General features: G+C 42.9%; 1 long non-coding RNA gene across 3 annotated transcripts; it reads right to left on the minus strand.

Annotated features, from left to right (window-relative positions):
• Window positions 1-749: 749 nt before the first annotated feature.
• On the minus strand, window positions 750-3,793 carry LOC308585341. 3 transcript variants are annotated; one of them, XR_014007301.1, is made up of 2 exons: window positions 3,648-3,793; window positions 750-1,240 (listed from the first exon to the last, which is right to left on the minus strand). It is a non-coding gene; the product is annotated as an uncharacterized lncRNA (long non-coding RNA). The 3 variants fall into 3 exon arrangements; XR_014007302.1 differs by lacking the exon at window positions 3,648-3,793 and adding an exon at window positions 2,682-3,641; XR_014007303.1 differs by lacking the exon at window positions 3,648-3,793 and adding an exon at window positions 1,998-2,675.
• Window positions 3,794-20,926: the final 17,133 nt, after the last annotated feature.

Consider the following 20,926-nt stretch of genomic DNA (forward strand, 5'->3'; position numbering starts at 1 on the left):
TGCTTTCCCAGTGTAAATGGCCTCTGTGATGGATGGGAGGGCTGGGTGTCAGGCGAAGGAAAGAATGGGGAGCTCTCCATTCCTCTCCCATCATTTCAACTTGACAGGCTTTTAGCTGGCACTACTAATGATAACAGTAAGCATTTCTTTGCTGATTTGCTGAGCATTCAGAGTGTGACACATACATTATCTCAGTAAAAAATGGAAGTATCTCAACAGAAAATGCTCAGTGGTGCCTGCGCTCTGTATCACAAAGGCAAAGCTCACCACCACTGACACTGTGCTAATGCATCAGGAGGTCTCTTCTGCTTCCTTGACTCCCACCCCCTGATGTTAATAGCTAATGGGAGGTGTCTGTCAAGAGTGTTTCCTGGCAAGAAAGTTGGAGTTGGAAGAGGAGGCATGAGACGGAGGAAGAGAAAAACATAACACGGATGTCAGAGGTAAGGGAAGCCATGTGCCCTTAGGGGGAGGGGCAATTGTGCGGGCTCATCAGGGTGCCAACTTGAATAAAATATTGGGGGGGACAAGTAATCCCCAACCCACATAACTGATCACATGATGTGCTGCACGAACACTATTTGAATAGCAATGCCCATCAACTGGGGGCAGCCCCTTCAAATATTTTATTGGAGGAATTGGCTCCTATCAGCCTCATTGTCCCTTGATTATGCTGCTTTATAAGAATAGCATGCAAAGGTGCTCTTGACTAACCTGTGTGCTCATTCTAAGACCAAATAGCCATCACACCAGCCTTCAACGATTTTATTTTCTCTAGAGTTTGGTACATCCGCAGTTGATTATTCATTGCCAAATCATTAATCTGAATTCTCACACAGGTTATCTCCACCTAAATTCCTATAATGGTTTAATAAATACAATCTTTCTTAAGAAAAATGAACCCTATTAATCTCCATATACCTTTTAGCCTGATGATTGTTCAGATTCTCCACTGTTAAAAATGCGACTGAGCAAGCTGTAGTCTCAGTTCATTTCCTGGGAGTGTGTACATAAACAACATTTATCACAATAAATACCAGTGTGTTCACATACTTGGCTGGTTCTATGGACTCCTGTTTTTCTGCTTCAGGATCTAGGCAGAAGGCCTGGCTTTCCTATAAGATCTTCCTGAGATGTAGCTAGTGTGAGGAATTTTTAAAAACTGGGCTCCATTGCATAGACACTCATAGGGAATTCCTTCTCTTGAGGGCTCATCATCAAACAGTCAAACTGGCAACATCTATGCACAAGAGGGAGGTATCAACAGATTTAGGGGAGCCCTAAGGTTCACAGAAGTAGAAAACAAATAAACTTCTTCAAAACCCAAGAGAAGGAAAGAAAACCCTGAGGACTGAGCATACTCAGTAGCCACAGAATGTTATTTGTTGGGAGCAGGCAGGATGAGAAGACCTATAACACTGATAAGTAAATAGCTTGCCTCGGGGGTCTATCAAGGCCACCTCATTTTTCCATTTTAGACATGCTGTGGAGCCCATTGCCAAACGCCATGCCTGTTTGCTAACCATTGCTACAAACACGTATTGTTGTTGAGGTTTTTTGTATTTGTATCTTAAGAAACCTAGAAAGGCCTAGAAAGCTCTTTAGGCTGCAGGCACTCAAAAGGATTCTCAAAGTATCATTTGCTTGCACCATTTTGCTTGAGAGCCTGGATAGCTCAATTGGTGCCAATAGCTGCAAGATTGCAGGTTTGATCCCCGTATGTGACAGCTGCATATACCTGCATTGCAGGGGGTTGAACTAGATGATCCTCAGGGTTCCTTCCAACTCTACAATTCTATGGTCCTATGAAACTTAATAATAATAATCATTTTATTATTTGTACCCTGTCCATCTGACTGGGTTGCCGCAGCCAGTCTGGGCGGCTTGCAACATATATCAAAACATAATAATATACATTAAAAACGCTTCCCTTTTGCGTGTGTAAATCTGCCTTGACATATAACATGCAAAATCAAATAAGTAAACTACAGTCATACCTCAGGTTACAGACGCTTCAGGTTGCATTTTTTGGGGTTACAGACCGCCGAAACCCGGAAGTACTGGAACGAGTTACTTCTGGGTTTTGGCGGTCGTGCATGTGCAGAAGTGCTAAATCGCGCTTTGTGCATGCGCAGAAGCGTCAAATTGCAACCTGTGCATGCGCAGACGCACCGCTAAGGGTTGCGAATGTGCATCCCACACAGATCACGTTCACAACACGAGCGTCCACTGTATAAGTAAAATTTGGACTCTGCTTCAGACCCCCCCTACTCTTTACTCCCCAACAGCTGTAGCCTTCCCAGCTGCCTCATTCTGCCTCATCACATGGTCAGTTCTGAACTATGTCACAATGCCGGACTAGGCAGTTGCTTTCAGTTTGGCTGTCAAATCCTATACAGGTAAGATATAGAAGGAAGGCCTATATTTGTTAATGTGGCACATGCCAGAACTGCACAGCAGCACAGGAGATAGCACAGTGATATTCTATGGTCCCATTATTAAGTAATTTCCCTGCTCTTATGATAATTGTGCAGCTACTGAGTGTGTCAGCACTCCAGGGTCCATTAATTGTACTCATAATGTTTATCATTCCAATTTCTGTCAGCCTATAACTTTGAAATCGCACATATTTAGTAACAGTTAAAGCAACACATACACATAGTACAAGAAAATGTTTTCACTTCATCAAAGCTGTTAGCTGCTTTCAAAATTATCTGGATGTTCTTGCCCAGGAAGAGACCTCAAAAACTGCCTCAGGAATTCAATTGTAGCAAAATTCAGTTGCATCCCTCAAATTGGAAATGCTAAGAACTGAGTTGTGGCAACTTGTACGTCAAGACTAGATCCTTGTCTAGTCTAGTCTAGAGTAGATGCCACAGACCAATTTGTAAAGAATCATAGTCGTGTTTCGAATTTGCCTCACAATAGCTGCGCTTCAAATCCTAGTATTCAATTTTGAAAAAAAAGAACAGATAAAAAGGAAGAGCCCATTGGCCCATCTTGTCAGTATAGATACCATGTTGTATACCATATTGGGGCAAAGTTGGGAATTGGAAGCACTGAGATCCCAAACATCCTTTAACGAATTGATTAATGTTCAGCAACATTCAGAGGGCCATGATTTTCCACACTGGATGTTGTTGTTTAGTCGTTTAGTCGTGTCCGGCTCTTCATGACCCCATGGACCAGAGCACACCAGGCACTCCTGTCTTCCACTGCCTCCCGCAGTTTGGTGAAACTCATGTTCGTAGCTTCGAGAACACTGTCCAACCATCTCGTCCTCTGTCGTCCCCTTCTCCTTGTGCCCTCCATCTTTCCCAACATCAGGGTCGTTTCCAGGGAGTCTTCTCTTCTCATGAGGTGGCCAAAGTATTGGAGCCTCAGCTTCAGGATCTGTCCTTCGAGGGCTGATTTCCTTAAGAATGGATAGGTTTGATCTTCTTGCAGTCCATGGGACTCTCAAGAGTCTCCTCCAGCACCATAATTCAAAAGCATCAATTCTTCGGCGATCAGCCTTCTTTATAGTCCAGCTTTCACTTCCATACATCACTACTGGGAAAACCATAGCTTTTCAAGGCAGGTTCTTCCCCATGTCATATTAGCTTTATTGTATGAAATACTTTGCAGGGCTCTAGCTTAGCTCTCACCTTGGGGTTTCTGTTTCTGAGAGCTGCACATGCCATTGTGAATAAGATCCAACTGCCTTGGAATCTTGGGAGATTCAAAGCTATTCATGGGTCGGGTGTGCCGAACCGCTCTGAGAAATTTTCCCTGACTTCTTCAACCTGTTTTGGCTCCCCACACAATTCTGCAAATGTTTAATTTAAATCTTGATGAAGTGTAGGTGGCTGTTCCAGTTTGGGCAGAGAAGATCATCTTCTACATTTTGTGCATGCTTTCTATTTCAAGCTGTAAAGCGATTTATGGTAATACTGTATGGGAGCAAGCAGAAATGTTATGCACTGAGGGTGGTGTTGAAGCTTTTAACATCTGTGCGAGCATGGAAAATCATACATGATTAATTTATTTTCTTTATGTCTCCATACTCTTCTCGGAAAGCACGGTTCGCCTGCTTCACTGTATTAAGAGGCAGAAATGCTGCAATTCTTTACAATCAAAGCAGGTGTAACCAGACTGTTAAGGGAAATTTCTCAGCATCCCCTGTACAGCTGCCCAGTCAACCGGTCAACCAGTCAGGCATGCTCAATTTTTACAGCTCCTACAGCAAACAACAGCTACGCCCACAGCATTAGATGTTGTGTCAAGCAGTGTGTTTTGGCTGTGTGCAGGTGGCACACTGTGACATGCTACAATCTGAGGCCTTTTTATTATTATTATTATTTTACTCCAGTGAGGTTTGAGAAAGAAGACCCTAAATGTTTAAAATGCTTTTATCCATGGAATTATAGGAGTGGGAAACAGAGAGGGGAAAAAAGAGAAGGAAACATTACACGAGCGACATGCAAAATCTGTTCTTTTCTGCCTTCCCACATTCTAGTACCTGTCATGGCTATGGCTAGCTTTCCCCATATCTAGACCCAGAAGGCTTCGGAGGGAAGGGGAGAGAAAGCAAGAATGGAGTAAGCCAAGGGTCCTGCTCTGTTGACCAAGCAGTTGCACAGGACCAGGCTCTGAATGTCTGTACCAGGACTATTGTTTAATGTCTTGATTTGTACATTGGGGTACTTTTATAGCTCTGTTTAGAGTACGTAATGTTTTGATAATATAAATGTTTTAAGTCTTTTGTATCAATTCAGTATATTTTCTTTTAATTGTCAAATAATTCTGTGTACATTGCAGCAGCCTTCGGCTATGTGCAATAAAACTGACTGACTGACTGGCCAGCCAATCTAAGCAGCAGTGGCTGATGTGGTAGGGTAGACCCACTCTCACTGCAGTGGCATCGCTGCAGCTCACCTGTATGGGGATGTAGTGCAGTGGGTAGCGATGAGACTAGGGCTTAGGGGATGAACTGACAGCTGTTCCAGAAGTGCTGCACTGGTGCAGCCGCACAGCCCTCGGTAAGCTTCAGCAAGTGTTGGGATGGCACTGTCCCATTTGAACTTCCTTGAATTGTTTTTGATGAGGTAAAAGGTAAAGGTAAAGGACCGCTGGATGGTTAAATCTGGTCAAAGGTGACTATGGGTTTGCAGTGCTCATTTTGCTTTCAGGCTGAGAGAGCCAGCGTTTGTCCACAGACAGCTTTCTGGGTCATGTCGCCAGCATGACTAAACCGTTTCTGGCACAACAGAACACTGTGACAGACACTACAGTGCCCGGAAACACTGTTTACATTCCTGCCGCAGCGGTACCTATTTATCTACTTGCACTAGCATGCTTTCAAACTGCTAGGTTGGCAGGAGCTGGGAGAGAGCAACAGGAGCTCACTCCGTCGCGGGGATTCGAACCGCCGACCTTCTGATCGGCAAGCCCAAGAGGCTCAGTGTTGAGACCACAGCGCCACTTGTGTCCCATGCTTTTTGATGACAACCCTACATGAAAACAAGGGGCTGCCTTCCCACAGGCTGAAGATGGACATACGAGTCCATCAGCACACCAAGGCAGTTCAGGGTAACATAATCTCTGGGGCTACTGATTACCTTAACCTGAGGTAATCTGTTGTTGGCATCTGACTGCCTCAACAGACAATGGAGTGCACCTTAGGGGGTGAAGTCAAACCACTGGAGATTCATAGTATTTGCTGCAGAGACCGGTAACTTATAAATGCTGCCTCCTGTGTTGCTTTTCTGTATTCGTGGCACCAAAGTGATCTCTCCATTGTGCAAGACTGATTAGTGTGTATGGAGGTCCTGGGCAGCCCAGATGCAAAGACACTCTGCCCCTTGGCCTCAATGATGTGGTCCAAAGGAAAGCAGAGCAGTACATTTGGCACCAGCTTGGCTGCAGGAGTTGCCCAAAGGAGCCATACAAGGTGCCATCCAACCATCTTAGGGACTCTACTCCAGATTTGTGTACACCTTAGCCTTTTCTTTTCCCAAAGATGTGCTACAACACAACATATGCACTTTTTCCTCAGGGTTTACTCCCAAAGACTTTATCATGAATGTGTATGGCCGCAGTGCTGTGGAGGGAATCCCAACTTTGTTCTATGTGTAAAAGGAAAGGCCTATGAAAAGCAAATTAAATTGGTTGTTTGAGTACCTAGATGGGGGAGTTTGCGAAGACCTATCTTAAAACATACACAGTGGATTCTCTGAGCCACATCATGAAGCACCTGATGGGCTGATTAATAGTTTTTCCAAAGTTGCAGAACAAACTCCAGCGACATCCAGAGACAGTGAGACTGGTTTCTTACAAGGCTTGTGGAAGTTGGCAAATGCAAATCATTATTCTACCTACACAAGAAATGAAACTGCAGCAGTCACCTGCGAGAGATGATGTGTCAAAATTTAATGGAGCTCTAAGAAACCATATTCTACATTGGTAATGTGTGTTATGTGTGGCCCTCACTATACACTGTTGCCGTGAGCTACCTTGATTGCCCTCTCACCAGCTTCTGCTCTGAAAGGCTGTTCAGCACAGATGGGAGGATAGACAGAAGAAGTTGCCTGTCTGTGTAGATTGTCTGTATCTTATCATTTAGCTACATAAATCAGTCCCGGATACCAAGAAGCGCCTCCAGCTCCTTTCCCTTGGCCAAGACTTTTCAGCCATGGGTCCTTCAAAGAGCGGTTTTTGAAGGCTATACTTGGCCACAATGAACTGAATAATGGACTTAGAGAAATGAATAAATACGCTGCAGTCTTCACATAAGCATTTCAGTTCAATGCACAATCAAATGAAATGTGTGATTTAAACACTGTTTATTATCTTCAGCAGTTGCCTCAGCATAGTAGACGTGCACTCCCTGTCTTCTTTTTAAAAACACACACGTGTTGTTTAGTCGTTTAGTCGTGTCCAACTCTTCGTGACCCCATGAACCAGAGCATGCCAGGCACTCCTGTCTTCCACTGCCTCCCGCGGTTTGGTCAAACTCATGCTGGTAGCTTCGAGAACAAAAAAAAACTACTATAGTTCACAAGAGTGGGAAAGGAAATAGGTATACAAACATTTAAAAACAATCAAACCAACAAACTGTCCTAATAATAATAATAATAATAATAATAATAATAATAATAATAATAATTTTTATTTATATCCCGCCCTCCCCAGCCGAAGCCGGGCTCAGGGCGGCTAACAACAATAAAACAGTATAAAGTATAGCATAAACAACACTCTAAAATCATTCATTATAAAATTAATTAGCTGCTCTTGTCTTCTTAATCACATTCAACGCAAACTAAATTTCTTTACACTATTTAAAATTGCCTGGCTAGACATTCTTTTCCCCATCCCAAATGAAAAGAACTTGGATGAGAATTCATTTTTTTCAACCAGAGCATTTTTGTCCTCTACAAGTGAATCGCTTTTACAATGCTGTACCTGAACCACCTTCTGAGCCCTCCTGAGCGTTCCCTACCTGCTGTCTTCTGTTGCAAAGAGAAAGGAGGGCAGGGAGGTTTAACTCTGGCACAGCAATCCCACACAAAAATTGTAATAAATTTGCAATGTGCTCAGTGCAACTTAAGACCTGATTGTGTTGAATTATACTTACTGGATCTTTTATTCTTGGAGAAGAAATGGCGTTCAGGGTAAGGATGGACAGCTGGGTCTGTAGCCAAGCCTGAGTCAGTTTCACATGTATTGTTTGCAAAGTCTATTTCCATCCCGTTTCTTCAATGGAAAAAAAAATGTGCACTGAAAAATCAAAAACACATTTTTAAATGTGTCTTCTTTCAATTAACACATTTCTAAATATAGTTTATCTTCAGCTATTGGTTACTATATACACATTTGCAAAAATGTAGAGATGCTTCAAAAGATTGCAACTCAGCAGAGCCATGTATGAGTTTATTACATTGGATTTATAACTTGGCTGTCGGATTTTAAATTGTAAGAATTACTAAGAATGAGAATCTGGTCCTTAGCTGCCACAGTGTTTCTTGCTCCTCACACCATGGCATAGGGTGCTGTCTGTATACAGTGGTACCTCAGGTTACATACGCTTCAGGTTACAGACTCCGCTAACCCAGAAATAGTGCTTCAGGTTAAGAACTTTGCTTCAGGATGAGAACAGAAATCGGGCTCCGGTGGCGCAGCAGCAGCAGGAGGCCCCATTAGCTAAAGTGGTGCTTCAGGTTAAGAACAGTTTCAGGTTAAGAACGGACCTCCGGAACGAATTAAGTACTTAACCCGAGGTACCACTGTAATACTGTGCAATACATCAGGATTAATGGATCAGCCTATTTCCATTTCATGTCAGTTTCACATACGTTCATTGCAACACCATTGCAGTCTGTTTTCTGTAGGTGTTTTTTTAACTGTGTGGAAAAAGCTTCATTTATCTTCCATGCATTTTATTTGTACACTATTGTTTCTAAAATATGCTTCTCTTGTATGCATTTTCCCCTAATAAAACACTTTTTATATGATTTTCTGTGCATGTCCCCCTAAAATATGCATTCCCTCCCTCATAAAATATGCATTTTTATGTATGCTGTACACATTGCTTGAAGTGGAAATGCATTGCAACATGTGGAGAACTGTGGACTTTGATTGTTAACTGCATATAAGCTTGGGAGATGCAAGATGCTTCACTTTAATTTGTGGATTATCGTTCGTCCCTAGGACTACAGTAGCACTTTTTCCTACTTTGGACTAGTCTTGCTGTGGCAACCTTGCCCAAAAGGCCACTGAAACCTCTCTGACCCATTGATGTTAATAATAATAATAATAATAATAATAATAATAATAATAATAATAATAAATAAATAAAATAAAATAAAATAAAATAAAATAAAATAAAATAAAATAAAATAAAATAAAATAAAATAAAATAAAATAAAATAAAATAAAATAAAATAATAAAATAAAATAAAATATAAAATAAAAATAAAAATAAAAATATTATACCCCACCCATCTGGCTAGGTTTCCCCAGACACTCTGGGGAGCTCCCAACAGAATATTAAAAACACAATAAAACATCAAACATAAAAACTTCCTTTGCATGGCCCAGTATAGCTGAAGGAACGTCTCCACCACCATCTTTCAGCCCAGACACTGAGGTCCAGCTCTGAGGGTCTTCTGGCAGTTCCCTCACTGCAATAGGTGAGGTTAAAGGGTACCAGGCAGAGGGTCTTTTGGGTAGTGGCACCCACCCTGTGGAACACCCTCCCATCAGATGTCAAGGAAATAAACAACTATCTGACTTTTAGAAGACTTCTGAAAGCAACCCTGTTTAGGAAAGTTTTTAATATTTGACCCCAGCCAGATGGGCAGGGTATAAATCATCATCATCATCATCTTCGCCATGAGCTGTCAAGCAATAAAAGGAGCTTTGGGAAATATTTTTGGGGCTGGCACCCAGGACAAATAACTCATCTGACCACTTAGATAGCTGAGGCATGATTTCAGATGAGGCAAGCTGGAACTTTTCCCAGCTGCAGCAACCCACACAGCTGTAGGCTGCTGCAGGGCACTGGCAAATGCTTTGTCACTGCACGGCTACCTGAAGAGATCTATCTGGAGGGCTTCTGTTTGTTTCTTCCAACTGCTAGCACCACCTAGAGCAGGCTGGCAGAAGCAAAGATGTTCTGGTTCCCCCATTTGTTTCATGCGACCAAACTCAGCGCAAGATCATGCGACCAAGAACAGTTAGCTTCCAACGCCATCCGAAGCAGCTCAAAAGACATATTCAAAATAGCAGAGGACATGTTTCATTATATAGTCGCGCTGGCACAGAGAGTGATGACAAGGCTGGCCGCATAAAGGAATGAGCCAGGTGGACAGATGAATATTGGAGGGAGAGATCAATAAAGCAAAGTCTGGTCGGGTAAGCAAAAATGCGAGCCAAGGCAGCTGACATTTACAGACAGATATGCAGACAGACAACTAATAGGCACACATAGCCCGTCAGCCCCAAGTCACATTATCTAGTGTGTGACTCAAAAATGAGGCATTTTGGTTTGATTTTGTTCCCTATTACTCCATTTTCAAAGATGCCATGAGGATTGATTTTTCTTTTGTTTCTGGGTTTTCCATCAACATACCTCAACGAGTGCAATTCATATTATTTTGCTTGTCTGTATGGATTTAGAAAAATGCAAAAGCCATGATCCTGCTCCCTCTCTCTATGGAAATAAATGGGGTGGAAGAAATCCTTATTTTATTCTGACATGTGCCCCTTCATAAGCAAAATGCAATAAAAAGAACTTCTTTCGTCCAGCAATCATAACATTAAAAAAAAGAATGAAAACATAGGAGTATAAACACAGCCCCCCCATCCCATATGAAATTCTGTGTTAATTATATGAGAATTGTCTCCATTTTATTACAACACGTAGGTTTTTAAACAAATATTTCAGGGCACAGCAAACATCAGGTTTATAGCAGTCATGGCTTTCCCAAAAATTTGTGGGAGCTGCAGTTTGGTGAGGATATTGAGAATTCAAGTTCCCTAGCCCAACTCATAGAACTGCAATTGTCAGGGTTCTTTGAGGAGATGAAAGGCTTATTAAGCTGCCTTGGTATTTTTTCTTGAAATGAAAGACAGTATATAAATTATTTTAATAATAATATGTTTTAATAATAAACCAGTTTAAGCCTATAGTTTGGGCTGGATTAACCTATCTATTTTATTTCCACATTTTCCCAATCTTAAATTCAGTTTTACTCATTTTCTCATAAGACCAATTGAATTTTTCTCTTTTCTCTGCTTGCAATTTCCCCTAAGGTATGTAAGCTGTTTCTCCAATATACATAGTTTGGCAAGCAATTTCTCCTAATGTGATACATTTCCTTCAATATAAGGTTTTTATATGCTTTTTTTTTTGGTTGACAAATTGTATTACAAAGTTCGGAGGAGTGTGAATTTCAAATGCTAGCTGTGTTTGTGCATTGGTTCAGGAAGTGAGAGGTAACTAGATTTGCACAAAAATATTGAACTGAATGTATTCACACTCATTCCTACCTGTAGTGTAGGCTGCCATCCAGAGTACTGATGAATCAAATAATGAATAACTATTTACATACCACAGTGTTTCATATAACATAAATCTTGATAAATAATGATGGATGGACAAGAGAATAAACACACAACAGGCTGAGAAAAGTCTTAGGGAATATATATCAGCATCTATGCCTAACGCAAGTGGTGAGAGTAAAAAGGAGTGCATGGCATTTCTTATCCCTTCGAGGTGTCATTCTGATTTCCCCCCCCAAAAAAAAGGAGAAATAGCAGAATTATCGGCTCACAGCTGGAATAAAGAGCATTTCCTCTGCAGTGATTTTGAGTAAAGCAGATGTAAACATTATAATGGGTCACTGAACAAGGGCTAGTCCAACACAGCCAGAGAGCATGTCTGTACGAATTCCTTAAGCAATTTATCCACATACTGTGTTTGCTCAGCACCAGCCCTGAAGACAGTACTTGCAGACGGCAGGAAATCAGAGATCAGGGATGGATTTTCAAAGGCCACGGGGAAGCTCTCACCCCTCTCCTCTCTGATCCATGAGCCACATTTTCTCATACAGAAATTTCTTCACATGCAGCATGTGCACATCTTGCTCTCACTTGTTCAGCTAGCACACAGTTCCTTATTCGTGAAGGGCTAGCAATATTCTAAAAAAATAAAAAGTAGCAGTAAAAAGGCAAAAGGTAAAAGACCCCTGGACAGTTCAGTCAAAGGTGGCAATGGGGTTGCGGCGCTCATCTTGCTTTCAGGCTGAAGGAGCCAGCGTTTGTCCACAGACAGTTTTCCGGGTTATGTGGCCAGCAGGACTAAACCACTACTGGCGCACAGAGGACCGTGACAAGTGCCAGAGCTCACAGAAATGCCATTTAACTTCCTGCCACAGTGGCACCTATTTATCTACTTGCACTGGCATGCTTTCGAACTCTAGGTTGGCAGGAGCTGGGACAGAGCAACAGGAGCTCGCCCTGGTGCTGGGATTTGAACCACCGACCTTGCAATCAGGAAGCCCAAGGAACAGGCTCATTGTTCTCTTGGAAAAGGAGCCACTGTTAGGATGCAGTTGACAGAAGGCTTTAAATTGGTGATGTGAGAAATGTGAGGCAGGGACCCAGGGAGTACGCTGCCACTTAGTTCTGGCAGGAATTATAGGGAGGGAATTATAGGGAGACAACCCAAAGCAGCTAAAGAAGCTTTTTTGTGTGTGTCCATAGACTTGAGTGGACCAGCTGATTCTTTTTGTCAATCTCTGATTGAAGGAGGCAAGGATGGGTTAATACATGTTAGGATCCTCAACTATGGCTGGACCTACGCTGACCAGTTTAATGTTATTTCTCCCTCTTAGAAAGATATTAAATATGTTGTTCTAAAATGTCACAAGGCACACTTGTTACTTAAAATGGTTTTCACCTTGGGTTTTTTGGTTTTGTTTTTGTTTTTTATAAATGTAAGTAATAACCAGCCAAAACTCTGGTCCTCTCTTAGCTGCTGGTCTTTGGTTGCTCTGCTATGCCCTCTGGTGCCACATTTTTATGAAGAAGCAAAATGGCGGGAGGAGAAACTGAACAACGCCCCTCAAATACCATTGGAGGGGGGGTCAGAGTTTGAATGCCTTTTTTTAAAAAAAAGGTAAAGTGGTACAAAGGGACATATAAGCAGTGTTTCATGGATATAGCAGCATAAAACAATGAAATATTAGGTGATAAAAAGACAAGTTAATAACACATTGTGAACATAATAATTAGGATGCCATGTGGCCATCTATGTTATCAAAACCCTTCTTAACATTAAAAGCCATCAATGTAGGTCTGCCCTATGTCAAGGTTAAGTGGCCCCATAGCAGTACCACCTCCCTCGGGTATTATTCTTTAATTATGTAAAACTTAAACATTATTTAGTTATTTATTTACTTAGAGGCCGCTCATATTTGGAGGCCCTAAACTGTAGCTTACTTGTGCATATATCCAGCACTGTGGGGAGGGGTACATTGACCTGCCCCCCCCCACTGCCTTATCAATTACCATTACTATCAATGAAAACAATGTAAATGTCCGCCTCTGTCTTGTGATCCCAATTCCCTTAGCATAAGACTGTGGTCCATTAACAGCTCCTGAGACTGTCTCAGGTATGCACGAGTCTTGACCATGGCATCTGGAATCCTCACAGTTAAGCTGACAATATAAAAAAATAACTTTGCAATTTGGGGGTCACTACCTGGTTAAGGAGGAACGCGGGTGGCACTGTGGTCTAAACCACAGAGCCTAGGGCTTGCCGATCAGAAGGTTGGTGGTTCGAATCCCCACAACAGGGTGAGCTCCCATTGTTCGGTCCCAGCTCCTGCCCACCTAGCAGTTCGAAAGCATGCCAAAAAGTGCAAGTAGGTAAATAGGTACTGCTCCGACGGGAAGGTAAATGGTGTTTCTGTGCGCTGCTCTGGTTTGCCAGAAGTGGCTTAGTCATGCTGGCCACATGACCTGGAAGCTATAGAGTGAGATGAGTGCCGCAACCCCAGAGTCATCCGCGACTGGACCTAACGGTCAGGGGTATCTTTAGCTTTTTACCTGGTTAAGCAAGATCAGTCCTTGGGGTGCAGCTGATCCCTGCAGCTCACTCTGGGGTTCGGTTTACCTTGCCTTGGCTCCCCAATTTCTTCTGTGGCTAGCCATCATCACTGCTAGGAAGATTAAATAAGGGAAGGGGGGAAACTGTATTTTGTTGAGTAGGGTTAGTGGGAAAGGATTTTGATGGTGGGGAGGGATGACAGGAATGAGGAAGGACATTTTTCTAAGCACCTATCTTTTGATCAAAGTGGGAAAGAAAGTGTGTAGGGGATTCATGCAAGACTCTCCTCTTATTTTGAGGCAGGTTTGCTGAACGCTTTAGGTTTGCATAAAAGCTAGGCTCAGGCATCACCCAGCAACATCCTTCATTGTCTGCAACAGTGAAAATACGTTTTTTGTACTAGCTGCAGAAAATTCTGGATAAACAGCTCAAAGAGTGTGGTGATATGGTTCCATTAAACTAATATAAAAATCACACACACAAACGTGAGGCTGATCTTCAGCTTCATTCATCAAACAGGTGAAAACACTTACCAATGCTTTTAAATCTACTTTTGATAATTAGAACGCATGAGCCGCATGCATAATTCTTGCATATGCGGCTGCTGCAAGCATGAGAGAGAATTGCTAAGTTGAGCTTCCAGGCATAGATGGATTTTAAAAGAAGCATAGCCAAACAGAGCACCTAAGGTTTTGAACTGCTAAGACAAAGCAACTGCAGGAATTTTAAGGAAAGAGGAAAAATGGCTTCGATAATATCATCTGCACTTTCAGGGTGGGCAGGGGGAGTGGTCTGCCCCCTACATCTCTGGGGAAATTTAAATTGAACTTGGAAGACCTGCTTGTGTGAAACGTGGGGAGTTGCACTTCTCTGAACGCTAAAAAAATAAAGACAACTACAGGGCTATTTATCATTACATTTGGTCATTTGAAGACAACCTGATACGATGGCATCAAAAGAAAAGATTCATTTCTACCATGTTCATTTTAACTAGCTGCGGGATGTTAATCTTATCCAAATTTTAACTATCTTGTAATAAATAAATAAATAAATAAATAAATAAATAAATAAATAAATAAATAAAACCACCCCTACCCACACAACCTTGAGGGTGCTTCTCAATAGTTGTTTTTTTTTGGGGGGGGGGGCTCAAAAAGTCCAACTATGCAGGATTATTCTTAAGCAAAGTTGCACACATGAAAGAGAGGTTTAGTGAAGGGAATTCTCACCTGAACTTCCCATGAGCCCTCCTCAGTTCGCTGTGAGTACTGGAAGCCTTTACCTATTTGTTACCCTATCAGCTGTTTTGGCTGCCGCTACAGAATGGTCCCTGGCATATGGCTGCAGCCAAGGACCCTGGGAAACGCAGTGTTCCTAGTGCACCCACAGAGCCTAGGGCTTGCTGATCAGAAGGTTTGCGGTTCGAATCCCTGTGACTGGGTGAGCTCCCGTTGCTCGGTCCCTGCTCCTGCCAACCTAGCAGTTCAAAAGCATGTCAAAGTGCAAGTAGATAAATAGGTACTGCTCCAGCGGGAAGGTAAAGTTTGTACAAACTGAATGATTGGGGGGGGGGGTCCTGCTACAATTTCCACAAATGCCCCAATCTTTTTGCAAACTGGCATCACACATTCAAGGCACCAATCTGTGCAAACAATGATGTGGTATTTGCAGTGCAAAACTGGAATCAAGTCAAGCATTACATACATTGCACATCATTTCTGCCATTGGCTTAGCTACTTGACAGCGGTTCCACATCTGTGCAGGATCACAGCCTGTCTTATGCAAGGGAGGCAGGGTGTGGTTTTGCTTCTTCAGTTAGGTTGATGGGGCATAAGAGGAAACGAAGACTGGCTGGGTTGCAATAATTTGTGCACCAATCCGTGTCATATCATAGCAGCACCAATATAAGGTAGCAGTGCCTTTCCAGGCTACAGTTGTTTGTACAGTAGAAATCCATCCACCACCCAACTTCAAAACAGAACAAGATGAACTACTGGACTGAGTAGGGGAACACTTTTTCAGCAACAGCAAATGTACAGGGTTTTGTTGTTGGGACCAGAAAACATCAGATATTTGCTGTCACTTGACTAAATGCCAAGGCTAATACCTCTAAGAGGGATGCGGGTGGTGCTGTGGTCTAAACCACTGAGCCTCTTAGACTTGCCAGTCAGAAGGTCGGCGGTTCGAATCCCCACGACGGGGTGAGCTCCCATTGCTTGGTCCTGGTTCCGCCAACCTAGCAGTTTGAAAGCATGTCAAAAAGTGCAAGTAGATAAATAGGTACTGCTCCGGCGGGAAGGTAAATGGCATTTTTGTGCACTGCTCTGGTTCGCCAGAAGCGGCTTAGTCATGCTGGCCACATGACCCAGAAGCTGTACGCCGGCTCCCTCGGCCAATAAAGCGAGATGAGCGCCGCAACCCCAGAGTCGGTCACGACTGGACCTAATGGTCAGGGGTCCCTTTACCTTTACGTAGTGATTTAGGGACCGGATGGCAAAGGGTAGGGAAATGCCATTTTTTAATATAAAAATGTTTTGTTTTATTCATTCATATATTTATTGAATATATTGTGGTGTGCTTGTTATGGTTTCTGCTCCCTGCCTTTACTAGTACAACAATCTGGAGCCAGGTTAGTTTGAGATAACTGGTCCAATGTCATCCAGTGAATTTCTTGGCTGAATAGGGGTTTGAATCAAAGTTTTGCAGATGTAACTTCTGCATTGCATTCATGACAACACCTTTGTTCTTGCAGATGTTGTCGGACCCCAATTTCCCATCAGCCCCAGCCAGCATGGCCAGTGGTCAGGGACTATGCGAGCTGTAGACTAGCAACAGATAGATGGCTACAGATTAGTAGGGTTGCCACCTGTCCTGTATTGTACAGGATTGTCCTCAGTCCGGACACTGAGATCCAGCTCAGTGAACTGCAAGAAGTGAGGTGACAGGAAACCAGGCAGAGAGCCTTCTTGGTAGTGGCACCTGCCCTGTGGAAAGCCCTCCCATCGGATGTCAAGGAAATAAACAACTATTGGACTTTTAGAAGACATCTGAAGGCAGCCTTGTTTGGGGAAGTTTTTAGTGTTTGATGTTTTACTTTGATGTTTTAAGTTCCTGGAAGCACCCAGAGTGGCTGGGGCAACCCAGTCAGATAAGCAGCATATAATTAACAACAACAACAATTGCTGTTACAATGTAAAATGCTATGTCCTGTATTGATTCCTGTTTTACAGTTTGGAGTATTCATTTAAGCAACCTTAAAATATCAGTGACTTCCCTTCTTCTCTTTCCATGGTTCATTTTGCATAACACAAATCCCTGCATATTTTACATAAACTAAACCATTCAGTATTCCATTATTACATCCATCAAAACTTATTTACACTGTTGAATTCATCTTAATGCTGTCAACGTTTTAAAGTGTACACACTTTCCCCTCATATATTCAATAAACATTTCCCAATCTTCTTTAAACGTATGTTCTTCTTGTTCTGTTATTCTATATGTTAGGTCCACAAGCTGTGCATATTCCATCGGTTTAAGTTGCCATTCTTCTTTAGTTGGGACCTCGCTCGCTTTCCATTTTGTCCTGTACTGATTCAATACAGGATGCAGTTTGTCCTGCATTTCCCCTATTTCCACTCCGCTTCTGCTCTCTCACTTCTTTCCTTTCCTTTCCCCCCTTCTCTCCCTCTCCTCATCTCTCCCCCGAGGAGGAGCAAACCAAGGCAAGACTTCCATGTTGTCACTTCCAGTTCCCTGAGCTTTGACTGGGTTAAGGCAGCCATCTGCAGAGCTGCACCCTGGGAGCAATGGGCCTTGTCCCTCAGAGAGCAACACGCTCTAGAAACTAGCAGTTTTGTGTCAGTGCAGCCCAGAAGCCTGAGGTCTAAACATAGTTATGTGCTTAATATTTGAGAGAGGAGGAGAGGGAGAAATAGCTTCCCACAAGGCTTGCCCTCTCACTGCCCCCTAATATTTCCTTCAAAAATTCAACATGTGGAACAAAGCTCGTCCCCTCATCAGAACATGCCCACTTATCTATTTTTTGCCTTGGGCTGCATGTATTGCTGTACAATACTGTACTGTACAGTACTGCATGTTTGTGAAAGCTCATGTATTTCAGCACCAGGTAGGAAAAAGAATTTGCCCCCGCCCACTGACACCCTGTCCTGTATTTTACCAAAACAAAGATGGAACCTTACAGGTTAGCTACCCCTGCTTGATATAATCCTGGCTCTTTTGTTAGCCACCTGAGCCTGTGTGATGAGACAGACTATCAATAAACAAACAAAGGTCAGCTCTGTGATTACACTACACCTACAAAAATGAGACACTTGAGCGTGGATATCAATTTGCATGTAAAGCAGCTTTCAAGAGCCTTCACTCTCCTAAGAATGATGCACAAAGGCATGAAAGGAAACACCAACTCTTGCATTTGAAATTCAGCATAATTGTTTCTTAAAGAGAGGCATTCAAATCAATGATAGCTAGGAGCTGCACACAGTCAAAAACTTAATACTGTTTTTATCAAACCAGGTTGTACATTTCTGTGTGTGTGTCCCCCACCCCCAGTCACAATAAGGAATATTTTAAAGCTTCATAATGGCGCAATTATATACAAGTCAGTAAAAAGAGCCTCTGTCCTTTTTTTTTTTTTGTTAATTGGTGGAGATAATATATACACAAGGGGGTTATAATTTGTCTAATTTGTTGTGCAAATTAGGCAGACACTTTTCATGGGAGAGTCTGCAATTTTCTTAAGAAGCCAAAAGCAGTAATAAGAACACTGAATCTGAAAGAGTTGTGGGTTGGCGTCATTATCCCGGAAGGAAAATAATCGCTAGCTGCTTCAGTGTACGGAACATGTATAGTGTATTATTTACCTTAATAATGTTTCAAATGAGATGTATGAAAATAATCTTGAATAATTGCACTAATCCCAAAGACGCCATGCTGTTCGAAATTATTTTGTGTGTGTCGTGTGAAGGAACCCTGTCTGGAAGTGAAAACAGAGGCAAAATGTGTGCCAATGAGAGCCAGAACATTAGGATGAATTGTGGGCACTGCCCCACCAAACTCAGCATGCCCTCAGCCAACCCTCACCTAGATACATTAAAAACAAGACAAAAGTAAAATACATTAAAAACATTCCACCCAAAGGCCACAGGTAGTTAAAGGGCAAGGAGCTGGTTATAGAGGAAAGATTCTACCTGGAGCCTAAAGATACATAATGATGACACCTGGCAAGCCTCCTTGGGGAAAACATTTCACAAACAGGGAGCCACCACAGAAAAGGCCTTGTTGCAGAGGCAGGACTCTGAGATCCAAATTAAGTTAAAATAAACTCTCCCAATAAATCTATCACGAGAGTGGGATGCTCCGGTACCATAGCAAGGGTCGTAGCCCAGCGGTAGAGAATTTGCTTGCACACAGGAGGTCCCAGGTTCAAATCCTGGCATCTCCAGGAAGCGCTAGGAGCAGGGGCAAAGGAAGACTAACTGGCACCCGGTGCGGGGTGTTGAGGGGCGGTGCAAACCACCCGGTGGTGCATGCACGGCACCACTACATATGGTGCATGCGTGGCACTGTTACATACGGCACATGTGTGGTGGTGCTACATGCGGCGCATGAACCATACATGTGCCGCCAGGCGGTTTGCCTTCTTGCCACCTTCCTCAGAGATGGCACACGAGGCGGACCGCCACCCAGGCCCCTTTTTCTCCACCACTGGCTAGAAATGTCACCTGTCCGAAATCATAAGGCAGCATCCCATGTATGTGCCTGGCAAAGTTACCTTAATCACACACAGCAGAGCATGTTTGTTTTCTTTCCCATAGCCACTACATGTAATGAGCATGTTGATGTCGGGCACTATGGAAAACTTCCAATGAAAACACTCTGCAACTGGTAGCAGCTCTCCATGCACTCTTCTGTCATCTTATCCCAGTGTGCATCCGACATCTGAGATCTTCAGAATTGTGATGATTATTAAGATTGCAGCTGCCATGCTGCACAAATACCACTTTTCTGCCCAAACACCACAAATATCCTTGACAATGTCTCTGCAGCAGCATCTTTCGAATGATGAAGTGCAGCAAATTTTGATTTATGAAGGGAAGGAGGCATCCAAACTGCAATTACAGACACGGCAGCCAGCACAATTTGGTGATTAAGTGCTTTACTGGGGTGGGGGTGAGGCAGGAGAAGGGTTGAGTTCGGATGCCTGACCAAGCCCCAAGCCCCTTTTAGTCAATGTGTTTCAGGGTTTTAGAAGCTGAGTGGATAGGTAGGAGGAAGATAATGGATATTTATGTACCACATTTTAATTGTCATAAGCCACTCTGGGGCCAATTTTGTCTGAAAAGCAGAGCAAAATATGAAATAAAAATAAATGTTATAATTATTACATGAAGTAGACAATCAAGAGGTTATTGAAATCCAGGCGCCTGGCTGCATATACCACCCCACTGATAACTTCAGTCTTTAGTAATCTTCACCGTGATCCACAAATGTCAAAGCTCTGCTCATTTACTCAAGTTTAATTTTGCTTTTGACATGAATATCACTGCAAGAAAATAAGCTTTGCAGCCTTTCTTATATCAATCTTCTTTGGTTGCCTTCTCTTCTTTCCTTAATCAAAACACAGCTTTCTCCAGAAAGGCTCCATTACTGAATTTTGAGAGAGAAAGAGAGAGAGAGAGAGAGAGAGAGAGAGAGAGAGAGAGAGAGAGAGAGAGAGAGGGAGGTACACACACAGTTGCCTTTTGTTATGGCAACATCTTTTGATGGAGAAGGATCACTTATGGCAGCAATAGGGGTGTCTGGTCTTGAGTTCTTGATTTTGTTACCGGAAAAATCCGAGGGCTCCCTTGGACAAAAAGTAAAGACACCAACCCGAGTAAATTGGAGCAAATCAGCAGCCTGTAGGCTTGGCCTTTATTGAACTGTTGCAACAGGGTGTTCCCCTCACTTGCAGGAGAGAGGAAAAGACACAGAAAATGGTGTGCAAGACCTTATAAAAACTTTTGAAATTCCCATCCTCTAGGTCAAGCCCACCCCTACAAACATCATGCATACATTACAGAAAGGAGGGGTTGAGGGAGGAGATGTGGTGGTAACCTGAGTGTCCTGTCACCTGGCTGGTTCCCTTCTCCTCCTCCCCATGAGTCATTTTCTGAAGACAAAAGGTAGTCGCAGTTTCCTGCCCCCTGAGGGAAGATCTGATCATTATCCTTTGTTCCAGTCCATGCTGAATCCACTCCCATATGCAAGTTCTTTGTGATCTTGATTGTCTTCTGTCTAGGACGATCAGGGTTGGCATAGCAACTGGGC

Source organism: Podarcis bocagei (assembly GCF_964188305.1).
Source record: "Podarcis bocagei genome assembly, chromosome: 4".
Taxonomy (NCBI): Eukaryota; Metazoa; Chordata; class Lepidosauria; order Squamata; family Lacertidae; genus Podarcis; species Podarcis bocagei.